Source organism: Musa acuminata, chromosome BXJ2-1 (genome assembly GCF_036884655.1).
Source record: "Musa acuminata AAA Group cultivar baxijiao chromosome BXJ2-1, Cavendish_Baxijiao_AAA, whole genome shotgun sequence".
Classification (NCBI taxonomy): domain Eukaryota; kingdom Viridiplantae; phylum Streptophyta; class Magnoliopsida; order Zingiberales; family Musaceae; genus Musa; species Musa acuminata.
The window spans coordinates 18408597-18430854 of NC_088338.1; the positions used below are offsets into that span (position 1 = coordinate 18408597).

General features: G+C 39.2%; 1 pseudogene; it reads left to right on the forward strand.

The window, feature by feature from the left end:
- Positions 1–22258, forward strand: part of LOC103999554 (ABC transporter G family member 22-like) — a 48164-nt pseudogene that overhangs the window by 20306 nt on the left and 5600 nt on the right.

A 22258-nucleotide genomic window follows, 5' to 3' on the forward strand; every position in this document is an offset into this window, starting at 1 on the left:
TTGCTTTTCTCTTTTCCAGCAGTCTGCCTTCATATGACCAAACTTTTTACAATAGTGACATTGAATTCCACTCTTGTAATTTTTTTGATCATAATTTGATTGCCCTTGTTCATCATGCCCATCAAAGTGTCCTCTTCCTCTTTTATTTCCTCTACCACGAAATCCTCCTCTGCCACGTCCTCTTCCTATTGATTTTTTGTCTTCTTTTGAAGTAGAAGACTCCCCCTTAACCTGAAATACTTTTTCTTCACTTTTTTCAAGTGACCTATTCAACCTTACTTCATGTGCTTGCAAGGAACCCATTAGTTCATCAAATGAATAAGTAGATAAATCTTTTGACTCAATTGCGGCAACAACATGATCAAATTTTGGAGTTAAACTTCTCAAAACTTTTGCAACAATTATATGATCAGAAAGATGTTCACCATAAGATTTCATTTGACTAACAATTTCAATCACTCGAGAAAGAAAATCTTGTACCGATTCATTGTTTTTCATGAACAAAATTTTAAACTCACAATGGAGGGTTTGAAGTTTTACTATAATCACCCTTGATGAGTCTTGAAATTCATTTTAAAGTATCAACCAAGCTTGCTTTGAGGTTGTCGCTGCTGCAATTCTTGAGAAGATCGTCTAATGTACAACTTGTTGAATAAAAAACAATGCCTTTGAGTCCTTCTTTCTATTCTCCCTCAGCTTGATTTTGTCATTTGGATCCGCATATCCATTCTCTATTAAGTCTCAAAGATCTTGAGACTTGAATAGAGTCTTCATCTTGATACTCCAAAATTCATTGCTTTTACCCGAGAAGATGGGGATAAGGAGTTGAGACATGAAATTGCCGTTAAAAGCCATAATGCCCAGTTTAGATTTAAACTAGGCTCTGATACCATAAATGTCGGGGATGGAGGAGCAAGGAAAAAACAGAATACTACGATGCAAGTAAAAAGAAGCCTTTCGATTCAAGAAAACTGATATAGTATTAAAAAACAGGAGGATTGAGAAGAACACTTACAAGATACCAAATACACATAGACTTTATCTCTGCTTGCTTCATGAACTATGATTCTATTTTAGGACCTAGTGATAACTACTCTATAATTACTAGATCATGAGGTACTAAATCATGATAACTATCTAGATAGATAACTATGAATCAAATCGCAACAGAGCCAACGGTGCGAGCTTGAGCTCCTCCTGCTCCTTCACAGCGTTTCCTCAAGATGCTGCATCAGCGAGAATGGTAACAGTATCCATATATCGTACAGCTTGATGTTGTAGTACATAATTCTGCGTGTTGATTCTTACCATGCAGCGATCGATTTAGAGGTTGGACAAGCGAGGAAAAGCCTGCCCATACATGTGAAGGTATCATTCTCTGAGGACTGTTTAATTTCATGATTGATTTGTGTTGTTTGACGTCTGTTTTTGTGTAACTTGCAGTTTGCAGAGGTTGGATACAGTGTGGTACTCAAAGGAGGAATCACGACTGCAAAGGAGAAGGGTGTTCTCCATGGAATTAGAGGTTCAGCGAGACCAGGAGTGCTTTTGGCCATGATGGGGCCTTCCGGCAGCGGGAAAACCACACTCCTTAGCCTCCTTGGTGGAAGATTAACTGGCAACATCATTCAAGGGTCTGTCACTTACAATGATGAACCATATGACAAGTCTTTCAAGTGCAGGTAAAGAAAGGATCAAGCTCAGAGCTCCTGCTCGCATGTCATCCTGTTTAGCAATTCAGATCTCACATTGAAATGAATCCTATCTTTTCTCTTAACCGATCTCATAAATTAAAGAACATCTAAGTGCACATACAGTTTCAGAAATTGGGAGAAGATGATGAGACTGAAGGTGAATTTTCAGGATCGGATTCGTGACGCAGGACGATGTTCTATTCACACATCTTACTGTAAAGGAAACACTAACATATGCAGCTCTTCTTCGACTTCCAAGAACGATGACGAGACAACAGAAGGAAGAGAGGGCCCTGAGTGCGATTTGTTGGGGATGGAGGAGCAAGAAAAAAATAGAATACTATAATACGAGTAAAAAAAATCCTTTCGACTCAAGAAAACTGATGTAGTATTTAAAAAGAGGATCGATAAGAATACTTACAAGATACTAAATACACATACTCTCTATATACCTTGCTTCCTGAACTATGGTCCTATTTATAGGACCTAGTGATAACTACCCTATAACTACTAGATCATGATTGAGGTAGTTATTGAAATAACCCTATAACTACTAGATCATGATTGATGTAGTTATTGAAATCATCCTATAACTACTAGATCATGATAATCTAGATAATTATGAATCAAATCTCAACACTCCCCCTTGATTCATAGTTGCATACACCGATTGACGACATAAAATAAATATGCTTTTGAACTGGAAGTGAATTGGTGAAGATATCTGCAACTTGTTCGTCTGTTCCACAAAACTTCATTGTAATGGCTCCACTTACTATAAGATCTCGGATGAAATGATAGCATATCTCTATATGCTTCGTTCTTCCATGAAATGTTGGATTCTTCATCATTATAATTGTGGCTTTATTGTCATAAAATATTTATGTTGCTTCTTTTTATTCTTGATGAAGATCTTCAAGAAGTCTTCTAAGCCATATTGCTTGACAAGCTGCTGATGTTGCGGCTACATATTCTGCTTCCGATGTCGATAACACAATTGTTGCTTGCTTTTTAGAACTCCAAGATATAGCTCCCGATCCGAGGCTAAAAACATTGCCTGAAGTACTCTTTCGATCATCTAAAGCTCCTGCCCAATCACTATCAGTGAAACCAAATAATTTGCATTTAAACTTTGTTTTGAACACCCATTTTAACCCAATAGGTTTCTTTTTTTTCGGTAGATCCATTAGCTCTCAAGTTTCATTCTTCTCAATTGACTTGATTTTCTCCTTCATTACTTTTCTCCATTCCTTTTTTTCAACTGCTTCCTCAAAAGTTATTGAATTTGAAACAAACAAAGCAAATGTTGAGTCATAAATTTTTGTTAGTGATCTGAAATTTCTTGGAGGGGTTTTATTTGAGGAATCAGAATTTGAACTGCTATTGGGTGAGGTTGACGATGAACTTGTTGGAGCAGGATCCGTCATTTGATTCTACGGAGTGTCTAGTTATGTTGGAATCTGCATTTTTGTTCCACCTTTATTGGTCTCCCAATTCCAACTTGCCATTTCATCAAACATAGCATTTTTGTTAATAATAACTTTGCCACTAACAAGGTTATATATTGATATGCTTTCGATTGTAAGGAATAACCAATTAAGATGTATTTTTCAGATTTTTCATCAAGCTTATGATGATTTTATGAATTCATCAAAGCATAAGCAATATAATAAAAAAATTTTAGATGTCTAACACTTGGTTTCATACCATACTAAGCCTCAAAAGGAGTTTGATTTATAATAGCCTTTGTTGGTAAAATATTCAATAAATAAACTGCTGTTGTAATTGATTCTGCCCAAAATTGATTTGGAAGATGTTTTCCTTTAAGCAAACTTTTTGTCATTTCAACGATAGTCCGATTCTTACGCTTAGCTACACCATTTTGCTCCAGTGTATATGGTGCTGTCAATTCTTTATGAATACTATTTTCTTCACAAAAAGAACTAAACTCATTAGATAAAAATTCACCACCTTTATCTGTTTAAAGTGTCTTTATATATCTACCACTTTGCATTTCTACAAGTGCCTTAAACTTTTAAAAATTATCAAATGTTTCATATTTCAATTTCAGAAAATATATCCAACTTATGCGGCTATAATCATCAGTAAACAATAAAAAATATTGACTTCCACAAAATGATTTTGTATTCATAGGTCCACATAAGTCAGCATGAATTAATTCAAGACAATTAGATGCTCTCCATGCTTTTTCAATAGGAAATAAATTTTTACTTTGTTTGCCATAAATGCATCCTTCACATACATCAAGTGTATTAATTTTAGGCAATCCGAAAATCATTCCTTTTTGACTTAACAACCTTAAACTCTTAATGTTAAGGTGTCCATATCTTAAATGCCATAAACTAGACTCATTCTTTTGAGTTGTGACAAGCGCATGCCTTTTAATATTTGACACATCAAGTGGAAACATCTTGTTTTGTGTCATGCAAATATTTACTATAATCAAACCAGATTTTTTATCTTTAATAATGCATGAACCATCATCAAATATTACTGAATATCCATCATCTATCAATTGTCCAACACTCAATAAGTTATGTGATAAAGTAGGAACAAAGAAAATATTATCAATGTATTTTACCTTCCCTTGATTTGTCTTCATTTCAATTGTTCCTTTCCCTTCCACTTGGATTTGCTTGCTATCTCTAAGTTTAACTTTCAACTTGTGAGTTTCATCAATATCTCTAAATATTGATTTTATGCCTGACATATGATTAGAACATCCACTATCTAGAAACCAAATATCATTTGAGATATCATGAACTTGTGAATGAGTCATAAACAACTTACTATTTTCTTCATTTTCCTCCATATAGCTTGCTTGCTTTTCTTTTTTCCAGTAATCTGCCTTCATGTAACCAAACGTTTTATAGTAGTGACATTGAATTCCACTCTTATAATTTTTTTGATCATAATTTGATTGCCTTTGCTCATCATGCTCATCAAAGTGTCATCTTCCTCTTCCTCTTCTATTTCCTCTACCACGAAATCCTCCTCTATCATGTCCTCTTCCTGTTGATTTTTTTTGTCTTCTTTTGAAGTAGATGACTCCCCTTAACCTGAAATGCTTTTTCTTGACTTTTTTCAAGTGATATGTTCAACCTTACTTCATGTGCTTGCAAGGAACCCATTAGTTCATCAAATAAATATGTAGATAAATATTTTGACTCCTCAATTGCGACAACAACATGATCAAATTTCGGAGTTCAACTTCTCAAAACTTTTGCAACAATTATATGATTAGGAAGACGTTCACTATAAGATTTCATTTGACTAACAATTTCAGTCGCTCGAGAAAGAAAATCTTGTACCAATTCATTGTTTTTTATGAACAAAATTTTAAACTCACAATGAAGGATTTGAAGTTTTACTATAATCACCCTTGATGAGCCTTGAAATTCATTTTGAAGTATCAACCAAGCTTGCTTTGAGATTATTGCTACTGTAATTCTTGAGAAGTTTGTCTCATGTATAGCTTGTTGAATGAAGAACAATGCCTTAGAGTCCTTCTTTCTATTCTCCCTCAGCCTGCTTTCGTCATTTGTATTAGGATCAAGAGCACTAAGAGGGGGAGGGGGGTAAATTAGTGCAGCAGAAAACTTTTGATGATTAAAACTGCGTTCGTATAATGAAATCATTTCCGACGTAAAACCGTTTTCGGAAATTTAACTTGAAAGCGAGTTCATAAATGAGTGCAGCAAAAGTAATGAGGAAGTAAAACACATATGGAGGTTTGCAGTAAGGTAAGCAACAAGAATAAATGCAAACCAGAGAAGACGAGAGTTTATAGTGGTTCGGTCAATCATGACCTACATCTACTCCTCTGATTCCTCTTCCATCGAGGCCACCGGCATCCACTAACGATCTTCCTTTACTAGGTGAAGATCAACCTCCTTCTTACACTCCTCTTCTCCTTTTATCAGGTTTAGGAGACAACCCTTACAAGCACTCACTCTCCTCTCTTAAACAGAATTCTAACACTTAAGCTAGAGGAGGGAAATTCTAGAGATTGCAGCAATGTTTTCTCTCTTTTAATCTCTTTGTGCTTGTGTGTTTTACCTAGGGATGGGAGGGGTATTTATAGGCTCCAAACTAGTTTGAATTTGGAGCTTAAAAATGTCATCTCTCGGATTTTCGAGGTCCTGGCGATACCACCTCCTGATTGGGGCGGTACAACTGCCTAGTAGCTCGGAGACTGAGCCTCTGGGCGGTGCCACTGCCTAACAGGGGCGGTCGCATCGCCTGTCAGGGGCGGTTACACCGCCCAGTCTCGCTTGGAGACTGAGCCCAAGCGGTGCCACCACTTGCCTGGGGCGGTTGCACCGCCCAGTCACGCAAAGCCCAGGCGGTGCCACTACCTGACTTGGGCGGTTGCATTGCCCAGCTTTTCTGGGAGACCATCTCCTGGGTGGTGCCACCACCGACCCTAGCGGTGCCACCGCCTAGCAGGAATTCTGGTCCGAATGGGTTGATCCATTCGGCCCAATTTGGGTCCATCAAGGGCCCAATTGCCCTCAGATTAAGTTAATAGGATCACCTCCCATTCCTAACTTAATCTACATGCTAACTACGATTTTCTTAAGACATTTACTGCAACTTGCTCGGTGCGTCAATCGCTTCTTCCAGCGAGCTTCCGGTGAACTTCCGTTGATCATCCGATGAACCCTCGATGTGTTGAATCTCGGATTTTGATGAAACTATTTGATTGTGTTTAGATGTTTAACTGTATTTTGAGTGAAGCAGGTCTACTCGATCAGGATTAGACAGTTAACGTAGGAGGAATTGACGTTGCGCCGGAGGAGATCACGTCAGGATATTGGACGGCAGAAGGCTTCGGACGTCGGGCATCGGGCCAAGGAGATCGGGATTGCACCAAGGATATCGGGGTTGCAGAGGTCAACCACCAATTGGGCAACAAGCCGCAAGAGAGGACGATGCGCTGAAGAATCGGACGAAGCGCCAACCAATGACGTGCCGGGCAATATAATGTTCTATGTCCCAAATCCTTCCTGTTCTTTGAAAGGTGATTTTGTTCATCATGTTCATCATGTGCATTGTGCACCATTTCATATGTCATCAATGAACAAATTAGTTCTTCAAGTGAAAAAATATTTAAATCTTTTGTTTCTTGTATTGCCGTTATTTTAGGATCCCACCTTTTTGGAAGGGATCTTAAGATCTTGCTTACGAGATCAAAATTCAAAAATGATTTACCAAGAACTCTTAGATTATTGACGATATCCGTAAAATGGGTGTACATGTCGCCTATAGTCTCGCATGGTTGCATTCGAAAAAGCTCAAAATCATGCAATAAAATGTAACTTTGGAGTCTTTGACTCTACTAGTTCCCTCATACGTGATATCAAGTGTTCGCCAAATATCAAAAGCCATTTCGCATGTAGAAATCTGATTGAACTCATTTTTGTCCAAAGCACAAAATAAGGCATTCATAGCCTTTGCGTTTAAGAAAAAATACTTCTTCTCCAAATCCGACCATTCGTTCATCGGTTTAGAGGGAAGTTGAAAACCGTTTTCAATAATATTCCATAAATCCAAATTCATAGAAATCAAGAAAACTCTCATTCGAGTTTTCCAATAAGTGTAGTCCAATCCATTAAACAACGGTGGACGAATAACCGATAAGCCCTCTTGAAAGCCATGAAGAGCCATTTCTCTCGGGTGTAAATCCGAAATGAGAAATACCGGGCTCTGATACCAATTGTTAGGATCAATAGCACTAAGAGGGGGGGTGAATTAGTATAGCGAAAAACTTTCGACGATTAAAACTACGTTCGTATAATGAAATCGTTTCCGACATAAAACCATTTTCGTAAACTTAACTTGAAAGCGAGTTCGTAAATGAGTGCAGCAAAAGTAATGAGGAAGTAGAGCACATATGGAGGTTTGCAGTAAGGTAAGCAGCAAGAATAAATGCAAACCAGAGAAGACGAGAGTTTATAGTGGTTCGGTCAATCGTGACTTACATCCACTCCTCCGATTCCTCTTCTGTCGAGGCCACCGGCATCCACTAACGATCTTCCTTTACTAGGTGAAGATCAACCTCCTTCTTACACCCCTCTTCTCCTTTTACCAGGTTTAGGAGACAACCCTTACAAGCACTCACTCTCCTCTCTTAAACAGAATTCTAACACTTAAGCTAAGGAGGAAAATTCTAGAGATTGCAGCAGCGTTTTCTCTCTTTTAATCTCTATGTGCTTGTGTGTTTTACCCAGGGATGGGAGGGGTATTTATAGGCTCCAAACTGGTTTGAATTTGGAGCTCAAAAATGTCATCTCCCGGATTTCCGGGGTCCTAGCAGTACCACCTCCTAATTAGGGCGGTACAACCGCTTGGCAACTCGGAGACTGAGCCTCTAGGCGGTGGTACCGCCTGACAGGGGCGGTTGCACCGCCTGGCAGAGCTCGGAGACCGAGCTCAAGCGGTTCCATCACTTGTCAAGGGTGGTTGCACCACCTAGTCTCGCTCGGAGAATGAGCCCAAGCAGTGCCACCGCCTGACCTAGGCGGTTGCACCGCCCACTCACGCAGAGCCCAAGCGATGCCACCACCTGACCTAAGCGATTGCACCGCCCAGCTTTCCTGGGAGACCATCTCCTAGGCGGTGCCATCGCCTGGCAGGAATTCTGGTCCGAATGGGTTGATCCATTCGGCTCAATTTGGGTCTGTCAAGGGCCCAATTGCCCCCAAATTAAGTTAATGGAATCACCTCCCATTTCTAACTTAATCTACATGCTAACTACGATATTTCTTAAGATATTTACTGCAACTTGCTCCGGTGCGTCAATTGCTTCTTCCGGTGAGCTTCTGGTGAACTTCCGTCGATCATCCGATGAACCTTCGGTGATGCTCCTACAGACTTCCGACAAACTCCTGGACTTGCGACGATCCACTTGGCGAGTTCTGACGAGCTTCCTTGGCAAGCTCCTGGACTTCTCGGATTTGTTCCCGTAGAACCTCCGATGACCGTCCGAACTTCCGTCAAACTCTCGAACTCCCAACGTGATCATAGTCTTGATTCCGGCACAACTCCTACTGCATGTCTTACTTCCATCGTAGTTAATCCTGCACATGTAAAACAAAACTTCGATCGAGATAATTAATCTTAAGCAATTAACTAAGTTGTCCGGCATGTCATTGGTCCCTCGACGCTTCGTCCGACTCTTCGGCGCATCGTCCTCTCTTGCGGCCTATTGCCCAATCGGCCAGTTGACTCCGTAACTCCGATATCCTTGGCACAATACCCGCTCTTCTTGGCCCGATGCCCGAGTCCACGGCCCGAAGCCTTCTGTCGATACGTCGACCGATCCACCGGCCCGACGTCCAATCTTCTGACATGTTCCTCCGGCACAACATGATTTTTCCTGCTTTAATTGTCTCATCCTAATCGAAGCATCTTGCGTCACTCAAAACACAGATTAAAATATAAACATATATCAAGTAGTTTCATCATCAAAATACGAGATTTAACAATCTGGATCCGCATATCCATTCTCTATTAAGTCCCAAAGATCTTGAGACTTGAATAGAGCCTTCATCTTGATACTCCAAAATTCATAGCATTTGCCCAAAAAGATGGGAATAAGAGGTTGAGACATAGAATTGTCATTGAAAGCCATAATGCCCAGTTCATATTGAAACTAGTCTCTGATATCACAAATGTTGGGGATGAAGGAGCAAGGAAAAAACAGAATACTACGATACGAGTAAACAGAATCCTTTCGACTCAAGAAAACTGATGTAATGTTTAAAAACAGGAGGATTGATAAGAATACTTACAATATACCAAATGCAGACACTCTCTATATACCTTGCTTCATGAACTATGGTCCTATTTATAGGACCTAGTGATAACTACCCTATAACTACTAGATCATGATTGAGGTAGTTATTGAAACCACCCTATAACTACTATATCATGATTGAGGTAGTTATTGAAAGCATCCTATAACTACTAGATAACCTAGATAACTATGAAAATTCACATTAAAATTAATCCTATCTTTTCTCTTAACCGATCTCATAAATTAAAGAACATCACATGCACATACAGTTTCAGAAATTGGGAGAAGATGATGGGACTGAAGGTGAATTTTCAGGATCGGATTCGTGACGCAGGACGATGTTCTATTCACACATCTTACTGTAAAGAGGAAACACTAACATATGCAGCTCGTCTTCGACATCCAAGAACGATGACGAGACAACAGAAGGAAGAGAGGGCCCTGAGTGCGATCCATGAGCTGGGGCTTGAAATGTAGCTTTTCAATCTTTGGCTTTCGAAACTTTTGCCTCACATTAGCAAAAAACTCTGCAGTAGAATGACTAATGATAACAGGTGCCAAGATACTATTATTGGGGAGAGCTTTGTGAGAGGAGTTTCAGGTGGTGAGAGGAAAAGGGTGTGCATTGGAAATGAGATCATAATAAACCCTTTGCTGTTTCTTGATGAGCCCACCGCTGGCCTTGATTCAACGACAGCCCTAAGAATAGTTCAACTTCTGCACACTATAGCCAAGGTATCAATTATGATTATTTTGGTTACATGCTGTATCACTGAATTTGAGCAAATCAGTAAAATTTAAGTTGGTTCTCTTTTCTTTGAACCTTTTATAGTGAATAGCTACTGTCATAAATCGACAGTCTTCAATTTTGCAGGCAGTGGAATCTGTTTTTGACTGGCCATTGCTCCTAAGCATAATTGACAGTCAGTCTATTAGACTTTCCGAATAGAAAACAAGACCTGCATAACCAAATTTATCATAGTAGCTTAAATGAATCAGAGAGGTTTCTGGCCTGCTCAATTGAGGCTCAAGAAACACAAGAAACCATGTTTCCTTTATGCTGTAATTGTGTGTGCAAATTATGTTACAGTACACTGATGGAACTGATGAATTTGTCTCTCTTGAAACCTTGCAGACTGGCAAAACTGTGGTGACTACAATTCATCAACCATCTACCAGACTGTTTGCTGATAAACTGATCCTTCTTGGAAAGGGTAGTTTGCTGTACTATGGAAAAGCATCTGAAGCTATGGATTACTTCTCATCTATCGGATGTTCTCCTCTCATTGCAATGAACCCAGCAGAATTCCTGCTGGATCTTGCAAATGGCAACATAAGTGATACCACAATACCATCAGAACTGGAAAAGAAAGTGCAGTCAAAAGTTTGGGGAGCAACACAAGAAATGGCAAGCCATCTCCAGAAGATGTTCACAAGGTAAAGCTTCTCCTTTTGTCCTAAAAAAGGATGTGATTCCAAGAACAAGTGCAGCTTTCCTACATCCAACTTCGTACTCCCTTTGATACTTATGCAGATTGAATGGATGATTAACAAAGAAATAGTCCAACTATATATGATTCTGATACATTGCCCATAAGTAAAGAAAAATAAAGAAAGATTAGCTGATGGAGGCAGTATGGTTTTGCTTATTCTGGTAGTCTCTCAGCAAAATGGAACCTCTAAATTACTGACCAATGCAACATATAATGAAACAGTACCTGGTCGAGGCCTACGAGTTTAGAGCTGCCGACAAGCAACAGAAAACACTTCTGGAGCCAGTTCCAGTAAGTGAAGATCTGAAAGCCACATTGTCATCACAAAAAAGAGATTGGGGATCAAGCTGGTGCCAGCAATACTCCATTCAGTTTCGGAGAGGATTCAAAGAGAGAAGACATGATTATTTGAGTTAGATGAGAATCACACAGGTTCTTGCCACTGCAGTGGTACTTGGTTTACTCTGGTGGCACTCAAGCAGTGCCACACCAAGAGGTTTAGAGGATCAGGTAAGAGAACTCACTTCAAATGTTGTATCATATATGCAGGATTTCCATTTATTTAACGTTACATAAATAAGATTTCATATATGTGTTCATCTGTTGTTTGGTGAGACAGAATCATAGCTTTCAGCATCCGTCATCCAGCAGTTCACATTGCAGTGCATATTTCATTTTCATATCTGATTTAGTTAACAGAACCATAGCCATTACTGTAACGGTTATTATTAAATATCTTATTTAATAATAACGTAACCGTTCTCATTAAGATTCATAATTCATTATTATGAATTTTTTCATTTATTATGGTTTAAATGATTTCCGTTTCTTATTCTTTATGCATGAAACCGTTATTATTAAATTAAGTATTTAATATCATTAAGTTCTTCATTATGGTCCAAACGTTACAAATTTGAATTAATTATTGAACGTTATGAGTTGGTAATGATAAATGTTCTTGATGGGAGAACATCTATATATACATGAGGATTTTGGTCCCTTGGCTCAATCATCTCTTCGAAGCGAAAGGCTTTCCTACACCATCTAAAGCGAGAGTTCTGAGCCGAGAAGAACCAAAGTTCAAGAAGAAACCTCTGCAGAAATTCTTGGCGACAATGGTTGGAGGTATGCTATTTCGTTTCCGCATAAGTTTCATTGTGTTTCTATTATAACGATTTAGAAACACAAGTTGGTTTCATTAAAATTTCTTACATTTGGTATCAGAGCCGAATGACCTCTGCCTTGATATGAAAAAGTTTTCATTTTTATGCCATGAAAATGATTTGATTTTAGTTTCTTCTTGGAAACTTTTTGATATATTTTGTTGAAAATCATGAGAAAATATCATTTTCAACATTTTTAGTCGGTAAAATGCTCATATTATGTATGCATATTTAGTTATATTAAAATATGATTATGAGCAAATTTTTTTATGTTTAAAATGTCTAGTGATCCATATAATCTTAATTAATTAAGAATTAGCCACAGCATCCTTAATTAATTAAAATTATATATAAAGTTAAAATAAGGATCACATAAGTAATTAGACATCATATTGTGATTGATTATATTTTGTATAATAATTGTTATCCCACAGGATCTTTTATTATATTTAATATAATTAATCAGGATAAAATATCAGATTATTTTCATAATTTACCCACAGGGATTATGAATTGGAATATAATTTGATAGTTTTATCATAAAGACCATTTGAATCTATTTGAATTAAGAATTTAGCCCACAGGCAATTTTTATGTCATGAGATTCATATTTTTGGCATGTTTCACATTGGTAAAACATGTAATTTAGTTTATTAAGCTTCAAATTTTGACATAAGTGTTAGGATCGAGAGCACTAAGAGGGGGGGGGGTGAATTAGTGCAGTGGAAATTTTACAGCGATTAAAACCGAAAGCTGCGTTCGTTCGATAGAAACTATTATGATGCAAAAGCTGATTCACAGTTTGTATCTAAGTGCAGTTTGCGTCTAAGCGCAGATTGCGTCTAAGCGCAGTTTGCGTCTAAACACAGTTTGCGTCTAAGCGCAGTTTGCGTCTAAGCGCAGTTTGCGTCTAAACACAGTTTGCGTCTAAACACAGTTTGCGTCTATGCGCAGTTTTGCGTCTAAGCGCAGTTTGCGTCTAAACGCAGATTTACGTCTAAACTCAGATTTACGTCTAAACGCAGTTTTACGTCTAAACGCAGATTTACGTCTAAACGCAGATTTACGTCTAAACGCAGTTTTACGTCTAAACACAGTTTTACGTTTAAGCGTAGTTTTACGTCTAAACGTAGTTTTACGTTTAAAAGTAGTTTACGTCTAAACACAGTTTTACGTCTAAGCAGAATCAAGACGTAAACGTAAACTGCAAAGAAACTTGTTCGCAGAAATCAGTTTGCAGTTATAAACAGAATCAAGACGTAAACGTAAACTGCAAAGAAACTCGTTCGTAGAAATCAGTTTGCAGTTATAAACAGAATCAAGACGTAAACGTAAACTGCACAGAATTCGTTCGTAAAAGCGCAGAGAGCAGTTTGCAGTTTGTAAATGAAATTAAGACGTGAACGTAAACTGCACAGAACTCATTCGTAAAAGCGCAGAGAGCAGTAGCTATGTAGGAGGTTTGCAGTAATGATAAAGTGCTCAAAATAAACGCAAACCAGAGATTTAGAGTGGTTCGGTCAGTCTTGACCTACTCCACTTTTGGCTTCCTCCACCGATGAGGTTACCGACGTCAACTAGAGGCCTTCCTTCAATAGGCGAAGGCCAACTACCCTCTTACAGATTCACTCCTTTTGACGGGCTTAGGAGACAACCCTTACAGATGTTTTCTCTCCTCTCTTTACAACTCAAACTTGAAGAACAGAAGGAGGAGGAAAACTAGCAGTTTTGAGCTCTAAGAACCACTGAAAAGATCAAGATTTCGGGTAAGTTCTTGCTCTTTCAGTGCTGAATGGGTGGGGAATTTATAGGCCCCAACCCAATTCAAATTTGGAGCTCAAAACAATCAAATCCCAGAATTCCGGGATCAGGCGGTTGCACCTCCTGACTGGAGAGGTTGCACCGCCTGGCAGAGCTCGAAGACCGAGCTCAGGCGGTGCCACCTCTCTGCCAGGGAGGTTGCACCGCCCAGTCTTGCTCGAAGACTGAGCTCAGGCGGTGCCACCTCTCTGTCAAGGAGGTTGCACCGCCCAGTCTTGCTCGAAGACTGAGTTCAGGCGGTGCCACCTCTCTGCCAGGGAGGTTGCACCGCCCAGTCTAGCTCGAAGACTGAGCTCAGGCGGTGCCACCTCCCGGCTGGGGAGGTTGCACCGCCCAGTCTCGCTGGGAGGCTTAGCCCAGGCGGTGCCACCTCCTGGCCTAGGCGGTTGCACCTCCTGGCACTATTCCAGATCACTGGTTGGGCTCCAAACTTGGCCCAAACCAGTCCGAATTCGGGCCCAATTGGCCCAAGATTAAGTTAATGGGATCACCTCCCATTTTCCAACTTAATCAACGTGCTAACTACGATTAGATCTAAGACAATTTCTGCAGCTTTGCTTCGGTGCGTCAATCGCTTCTTCCGGCGAGTTTCCGGCGAACTTCCGTCGATCATCCGATGAACCCTCGGTGATGCTCCTGCGGACTTCCGGCAAACTCCTGGACTTTGCGACGATCCACTTGGCAAGTTCCGACGAGCTTCGCTTGGCAAGCTTCTGGACTTCTCGGATATGTTCTCGCAGAACCTCCGACGACCGTCCGAACTTCCGTCGAACTCTCGAACTCCCAATGTGATCATGAACTTGACTCCGGCGCAACTCCTGCTGCTTGTCTATCTTTCATCGTAGTTAATCCTGCACACACAAAAACAAAAACTTCGATCGAGATAATTAATCCTAAGCAATTAACCAAGTTGTCCGGCATGTCATTGGTCCCTCGACGCTTCGTCCGATTCTTCGGCGCATCGTCCTTTCCTGCAGCCTATTGCCCAATCGGCCTGTTGGCTTCGCAACTCCGATATCCTTGGCACAATACCCGCTCTTCTTGGCCCGATGCCCGAGTCCACGACCCGAAGCCTTCTGTCGATACATCGACCGATCCATCGGCCCGACGTCCAATCTTCTGACATGTTCCTCCGGCACAACATGATTTTCCTGCTTTAATTGTCTCATCCTGATCAAAGCATCCTGCGTCACTCAAAAACGCAGATTAAATCATAAACATATATCAAGTAGTTTCATCATCAAAATACGAGATTCAACAATCTCCCCCTTTTTGATGATGACAACCACTTGATGACGGAGTTAAACTTAACTCCCGGAGTTTAAACAAACTCCCCCTATCAATATGCCATATTGATAGAACCTTGAATTCAAACTGAATTCAAGTCATTGCAATATTCATTATGAATACTTGCAACACGTCAACATGAACATATGCATAAACTTATGCATCACATGTCATGTCATCAACATACTTTCATCAACATACTTCTCTCCCTTTGTCATCAACAAAAAGGAGAAGTATCACAATCAAGTGTTTGTGATATTGGTTCAATTCATTGCATGAAAAACATAATATCAAGTTTTATCATCATGCAGTTTTGAAGCCAAAAAATTTAGCAAATGTTACATCATGCTTAGAACATTCAAGCTATCAAGTTTTAGATATGCAAGTTTTATAGTATACAAGATAGCACTTGGTATGAAAATTAGAGATGTTCAAGATAGCAAGTTCTATATCATGCAAGCTAGCAAATTAGAGATGTTCAAGAAGGCAACTCTTGCTTCTTGAAATATGCAAATTTGTCAAGTTTTGCTAGATGCGCAAGTTAGCATGTTTTGCTTCTTGAGATAGGCAAGATAGCACCTTTGCTTCTTTTGAGATAGCAACTTTTCGCTTCTCTTTAGACTACAAGCTAGCAATTTTTACGATATACAAGTTTCGCAATATACAAGCTAGCAAAAACTTCGAAAGCAAATGCAAGATAACTTTCTTGTGTAGGCTCATGATTATTGCTTCCTATTGTAATGTGCAGGTTGCAAGTCTTGCTTCTTGAGATATTCAAGATAGTGATTTTCAAGAAGACAATTTTTGCTTCTTGAAATAAGCAAGTTAGCAATCAAGTTTTTCCATCTTCTTGACTTGTGCAAGCTAGCTATCTCCCCCTTTGTCATTGTCAAAAAGAAAGGAAGAATACAGTTTTGTAGTTCTTTTTCCTTTTACAATGATTTCAAAATCATGACAAAGGATGAATAATCAAGTTATGAATGTCAAGACAATTTTTCATCATGAATATTTTATCATTGCATGCATCGTTATCATAGGTTGAAGTATTACATGCATAATTTCATATCACCATTTATAATTACATTAATGTTTCAATATAGCAATTTCTTCTCAAAGTGTGTAACTTAGCACTCATAGCATTTTAAATCATGATTTACATCATATGCAACACATCACATCATAATTAGAAAGCACAAGTATTGCATCATAAATGTTTCATATCATGATGGTATCAATTTTGTCAAATTATATCCTACCATGCATGATCAAAACTTCTCCCCATTTTATCATTGAAAACAAGAAGAAAGTAGGGGGTAGAGCATAAAAGTGTTAAATATTTCAATCATTTCAAGGCATCATAGATCAAGTTATGATTCGTGATTCATCATAAAGCAAGTTAGTTTTCAATCATCTCATAAGGCATTTAAGGAATTTTTGAAACATAGGAGAATGATTAATTTAAGCATACAATGTTTCAATCCAATTCAAGTCATGAATATCAATGCTTTCATATTGTGAGTATCAATTCATGAATACCACAGGATATTATTTGTGACTTCAATTTTGCAAGATCAAGATTATGATTTAGATAAAACTTATTCAAATCAAATCATTAACTTGAAATTCATAATCAAGTCATTAAAATTAATTTCGAGATTCACAAAATATCATGAAATCATTAATCTCGATCAGATGGGAAAAGCATTTTCTTTTTAAGTGATTCTTTTAACACATCATTAAAAACTCATTCATAATTCAAGTGATTTACAGGATATCATAAATGAATTTATCACTTGTATTTTATCAAAATCGAGAACTCTAGAGATAGAAAATGATTGAAGCATTTAACATGATTGATGCATGATTCATATTTAAAGTGTATCTTATGTCGTAAATACGAATCAAGCATTTGTCAAATCTGAAATCATCCTCAAAATTATATTCAATAAATTCATGTATGACAAGCATAGATTTATTGAAAAATCAATAAGATAGAGGATTACATTTCAAGTGTTCATCAATTGTAGCATTTCATCATATGGTAAGATATCAATGTGTAAAACTGTGAAGCAAGATTTTGTTTGATATCTTGATACAGGGCATGATGTACATATTTCGAATATTTTAGCAATGATAGCAATCATATATTTCTTGGTGATGCAAGCATGGGATAATCATAGCATAGTGTTTATAGCATCAATTCATATATTTCTCCCCTTTTTTTTTTTTAAGTGTTTCATCTTAAGTGATCAATTTCATGTTAGCATGCCTGTTCATTTATGTCAAATGAAAACATGCATCAACGTTTAGGATCATGAAATGAATTTCATCATAAAACCATCAATCACAAAAATCATCATGTATAACTTTAAAATCTCAAATCTTTATTCTTATGTCAAAATCATACATCATATTTAACAAACAAAGACAATGAAAAATATCAAGCCTTCCAGACAAAAGCCATGTATCGTCATTGAAAAGCAATATGAAAATCATCAAAATATACATTCTTGCTTCTCAAGCACATAAATAAGATTTAATCTCACTAGGTGTACAATCATTAGATTTCTATCTTGCATTAACATAAGACATGCAATTTTCATTATCATTTTCAAAATTACAAGCATGATCATATTTTTGCATTTTCATTATTAAATTATTAAAAATGTAATTTTCAAGAAAATTTAAAGAAAAAGAAAAATGTATCATGAAAAACATCATGTAATTTCGAAGTAAATTAAAGGCATTTTGATTACCTCAGCGTCGAAAGGCGTAAAGGCGTAGTTTGCCACCTCGCCTTTGTTGATTTTCTCCTCGTCTTCAGAGGAGCTCGATTCATCCCAATTTTTGTTCTTCTTCTTGCGTTCAAAGCAAGTAGTTCCGTTCTTTTTACTTTTTAATTTTTGTTTCATTTGTAGTTTAAGTTCACCATCACTTGAGCTTATGCTCGAGTGGTCTTCAAATGTTCTATGTCCCAAATCCTTCCTGTTTTTTGGAAGGTGGTTCTCAAGTTCTTCACGTGCATTGCACGTCATTTCATATGTGATCAATGAACCAATTAGTTCTTCAAGTGGAAATTGGTTCAAGTTTTTCGATTCTTGAATAGCAGTTACTTTTGAATCCCAAGTTTTAGAAAGTGAGCGCAAAACTTTGTTAACGAGTTCAAAATCCGAAAAGCTTTTACCAAGTGATTTTAAACCATTGACGACATCCGTAAAACGGGTGTACATGTCAACAACGGTTTCGCTTGGTTTCATATGAAAAAGCTCGAAATCATGTAGTAAGATATTAACTTTCGAGTCTGACTCTACTAGTTCCCTCATGCGTGATTTCAAGAGTGCGCCAAATATCGAAAGCCGTTTCGCACAAAGAAACCCGATTGAACTCATTTTTGTCCAAAGCGTAAAATAAGGCATTCATAGCCTTTGCGTTTAAGGAGAAATACTTCTTCTCCAAATCCGACCATTCGTTCGTCGGTTTAGAGGGAAGTTGAAAACTGTTTTCAACGATATTCCATAAATCCAGATTTAGAGAAATCAAGAAAACTCTCATTCGAGTTTTCCAATAAGTATAGTCCAATCCGTTAAAGAACGGTGGGCGAAAGACCGAAAAGCCCTCTTGAAGAGCCATTTCTCTCGGGTGTAAATCCGAAATGAGAAATACCCCGCTCTGATACTAATTGTTAGGATCGAGAGCACTAAGAGGGGGGGGGTGAATTAGTGCAGTGGAAATTTTACAGCGATTAAAACCGAAAGCTGCGTTCGTTCGATAGAAACTATTATGATGCAAAAGCTGATTCAAAGTTTGTATCTAAGTGCAGTTTGCGTCTAAGCGCAGTTTGCGTCTAAACACAGTTTGCGTCTAAGCGCAGTTTGCGTCTAAGCGCAGTTTACGTCTAAACACAGTTTGCGTCTATGCGCAGTTTTGCGTCTAAGCGCAGTTTGCGTCTAAATGCAGATTTACGTCTAAACTCATATTTACGTCTAAACGCGGATTTACGTCTAAACGCAGATTTACGTCTAAACGTAGTTTTATGTCTAAACACAGTTTTACGTTTAAGCGTAGTTTTACGTCTAAACGTAGTTTTACGTTTAAAAGTAGTTTACGTTTAAAACACAGTTTTACGTCTAAGCAGAATCAAGACGTAAACGTAAACTGCAAAGAAACTTGTTCGCAGAAATCAGTTTGCAGTTATAAACAGAATCAAGACGTAAACGTAAACTGCAAAGAAACTCGTTCGTAGAAATCAGTTTGCAGTTATAAACAGAATCAAGACGTAAACGTAAACTGCACAGAATTCGTTCGTAAAAGCGCAGAGAGCAGTTTGCAGTTTGTAAATGAAATTAAGACGTGAACGTAAACTGCACAGAACTCATTCGTAAAAGCGCAGAGAGCAGTAGCTATGTAGGAGGTTTGCAGTAATGATAAAGTGCTCAAAATAAACGCAAACCAGAGATTTAGAGTGGTTCGGTCAGTCTTGACCTACTCCACTTTTGGCTTCCTCCACCGATGAGGTTACCGACGTCAACTAGAGGCCTTCCTTCAATAGGCGAAGGCCAACTACCCTCTTACAGATTCACTCCTTTTGACGGGCTTAGGAGACAACCCTTACAGATGTTTTCTCTCCTCTCTTTACAACTCAAACTTGAAGAACAGAAGGAGGAGGAAAACTAGCAGTTTTGAGCTCTAAGAACCACTGAAAAGATCAAGATTTCGGGTAAGTTCTTGCTCTTTCAGTGCTGAATGGGTGGGGAATTTATAGGCCCCAACCCAATTCAAATTTGGAGCTCAAAACAATCAAATCCCGGAATTCCGGGATCAGGCGGTTGCACCTCCTGACTGGAGAGGTTGCACCGCCTGGCAGAGCTCGAAGACCGAGCTCAGGCGGTGCCACCTCTCTGCCAGGGAGGTTGCACCGCCCAGTCTTGCTCGAAGACTGAGCTCAGGCGGTGCCACCTCTCTGTCAGGGAGGTTGCACCGCCCAGTCTTGCTCGAAGACTGAGTTCAGGCGGTGCCACCTCTCTGCCAGGGAGGTTGCACCGCCCAGTCTAGCTCGAAGACTGAGCTCAGGCGGTGCCACCTCCCGGCTGGGGAGGTTGCACCGCCCAGTCTCGCTGGGAGGCTTAGCTCAGGCGGTGCCACCTCCTGGCACTATTCCAGATCACTGGTTGGGCTCCAAACTTGGCCCAAACCAGTCCGAATTCGGGCCCAATTGGCCCAAGATTAAGTTAATGGGATCACCTCCCATTTTCCAACTTAATCAACGTGCTAACTACGATTAGATCTAAGACAATTTCTGCAGCTTTGCTTCGGTGCGTCAATCGCTTCTTCCGGCGAGTTTCCGGCGAACTTCCGTCGATCATCCGATGAACCCTCGGTGATGCTCCTGCGGACTTCCGGCAAACTCCTGGACTTTGCGACGATCCACTTGGCAAGTTCCGACGAGCTTCGCTTGGCAAGCTTCTGGACTTCTCGGATATGTTCTCGCAGAACCTCCGACGACCGTCCGAACTTCCGTCGAACTCTCGAACTCCCAATGTGATCATGAACTTGACTCCGGCGCAACTCCTGCTGCTTATCTATCTTTCATCGTAGTTAATCCTGCACACACAAAAATAAAAACTTCGATCGAGACAATTAATCCTAAGCAATTAACCAAGTTGTCCGGCATGTCATTGGTCCCTCGACGCTTCGTCCGATTCTTCGGTGCATCGTCCTTTCCTGCAGCCTATTGCCCAATCGGCCTGTTGGCTTCGCAACTCCGATATCCTTGGCACAATACCCGCTCTTCTTGGCCCGATGCCCGAGTCCACGACCCGAAGCCTTCTGTCGATACGTCGACCGATCCATCGGCCCGACGTCCAATCTTCTGACATGTTCCTCCGGCACAACATGATTTTCCTGCTTTAATTGTCTCATCCTGATCAAAGCATCCTGCGTCACTCAAAAACGCAGATTAAATCATAAACATATATCAAGTAGTTTCATCATCAAAATACGAGATTCAACAATAAGCATGTTTGATTTTATGCAGTTTCTCAAACTGTTAATTTCTCTGATATTCGATGTGATATTCCCGAACTTAGTGGTGATAACTATAAGATATGGAAGGAGAGGGTTCTCCTCCATTTAGGGTGGATGGATATTGATTATGCTATTAGAAAAGACGAACCACCTATAGTCACTGATACCAGCACTCTAACTGAGATCGCGTTATATGAGCGATGGGAGCGATCCAATCGGCTCAGCGTGATGTTTATCAAAACTAAGATAACTGCTGGCATACGTGGTTCTATTGACCAGCATGAAAATGTCCGAGACTTGCTAAAAGCTATCGATGAACAATTCATCACTTCGGATAAGGCACTAGCAAGCACCCTTATAATGAAATTTTCATCCCTTAGACTCACCAACATAAAGGGTGTGCGTGAGCACATAATGCAAATGCGAGATATTACGGCTCAACTTAAGAAACTTGAGGTTAATATGTCAGAATCCTTCCTGGTGCACTATATTCTGAACACCCTTCCACCTCAATATAGCCCATTTAAAATTTCATACAATACACATAAGGATAAATGGTCAATTAATGAATTAATGACCATGTGTGTTCAAGAAGAAGAGAGGCTAGTAATGGAATTGGGTGAGAGTACATTGATGGTAACCACTCGAGGGAAGAACAAAACTGACAAACATTAAGCCAATCAAAAAGCTTATCAGCAGGGAAAAGGTAAAATACCACCCCAAGCTGATATCAAGAAAGAAGCAAGGTGTTTCTTTTGCAAAAGAAAGGGACACATGAAGAAGGAATGCATGAAATTCCAACAATGGCTTGAAAAGAAAGGAAAACCAACCTGTGTGTTATGAATCTAATATGGTCAATGTTAATATTAACACCTGGTGGATTGACTCTGGATCAACAATCCATATTGCAAACTCTTTGCAGGGTATGCAAAACCTAAGGAAGCCAGTGGGAAG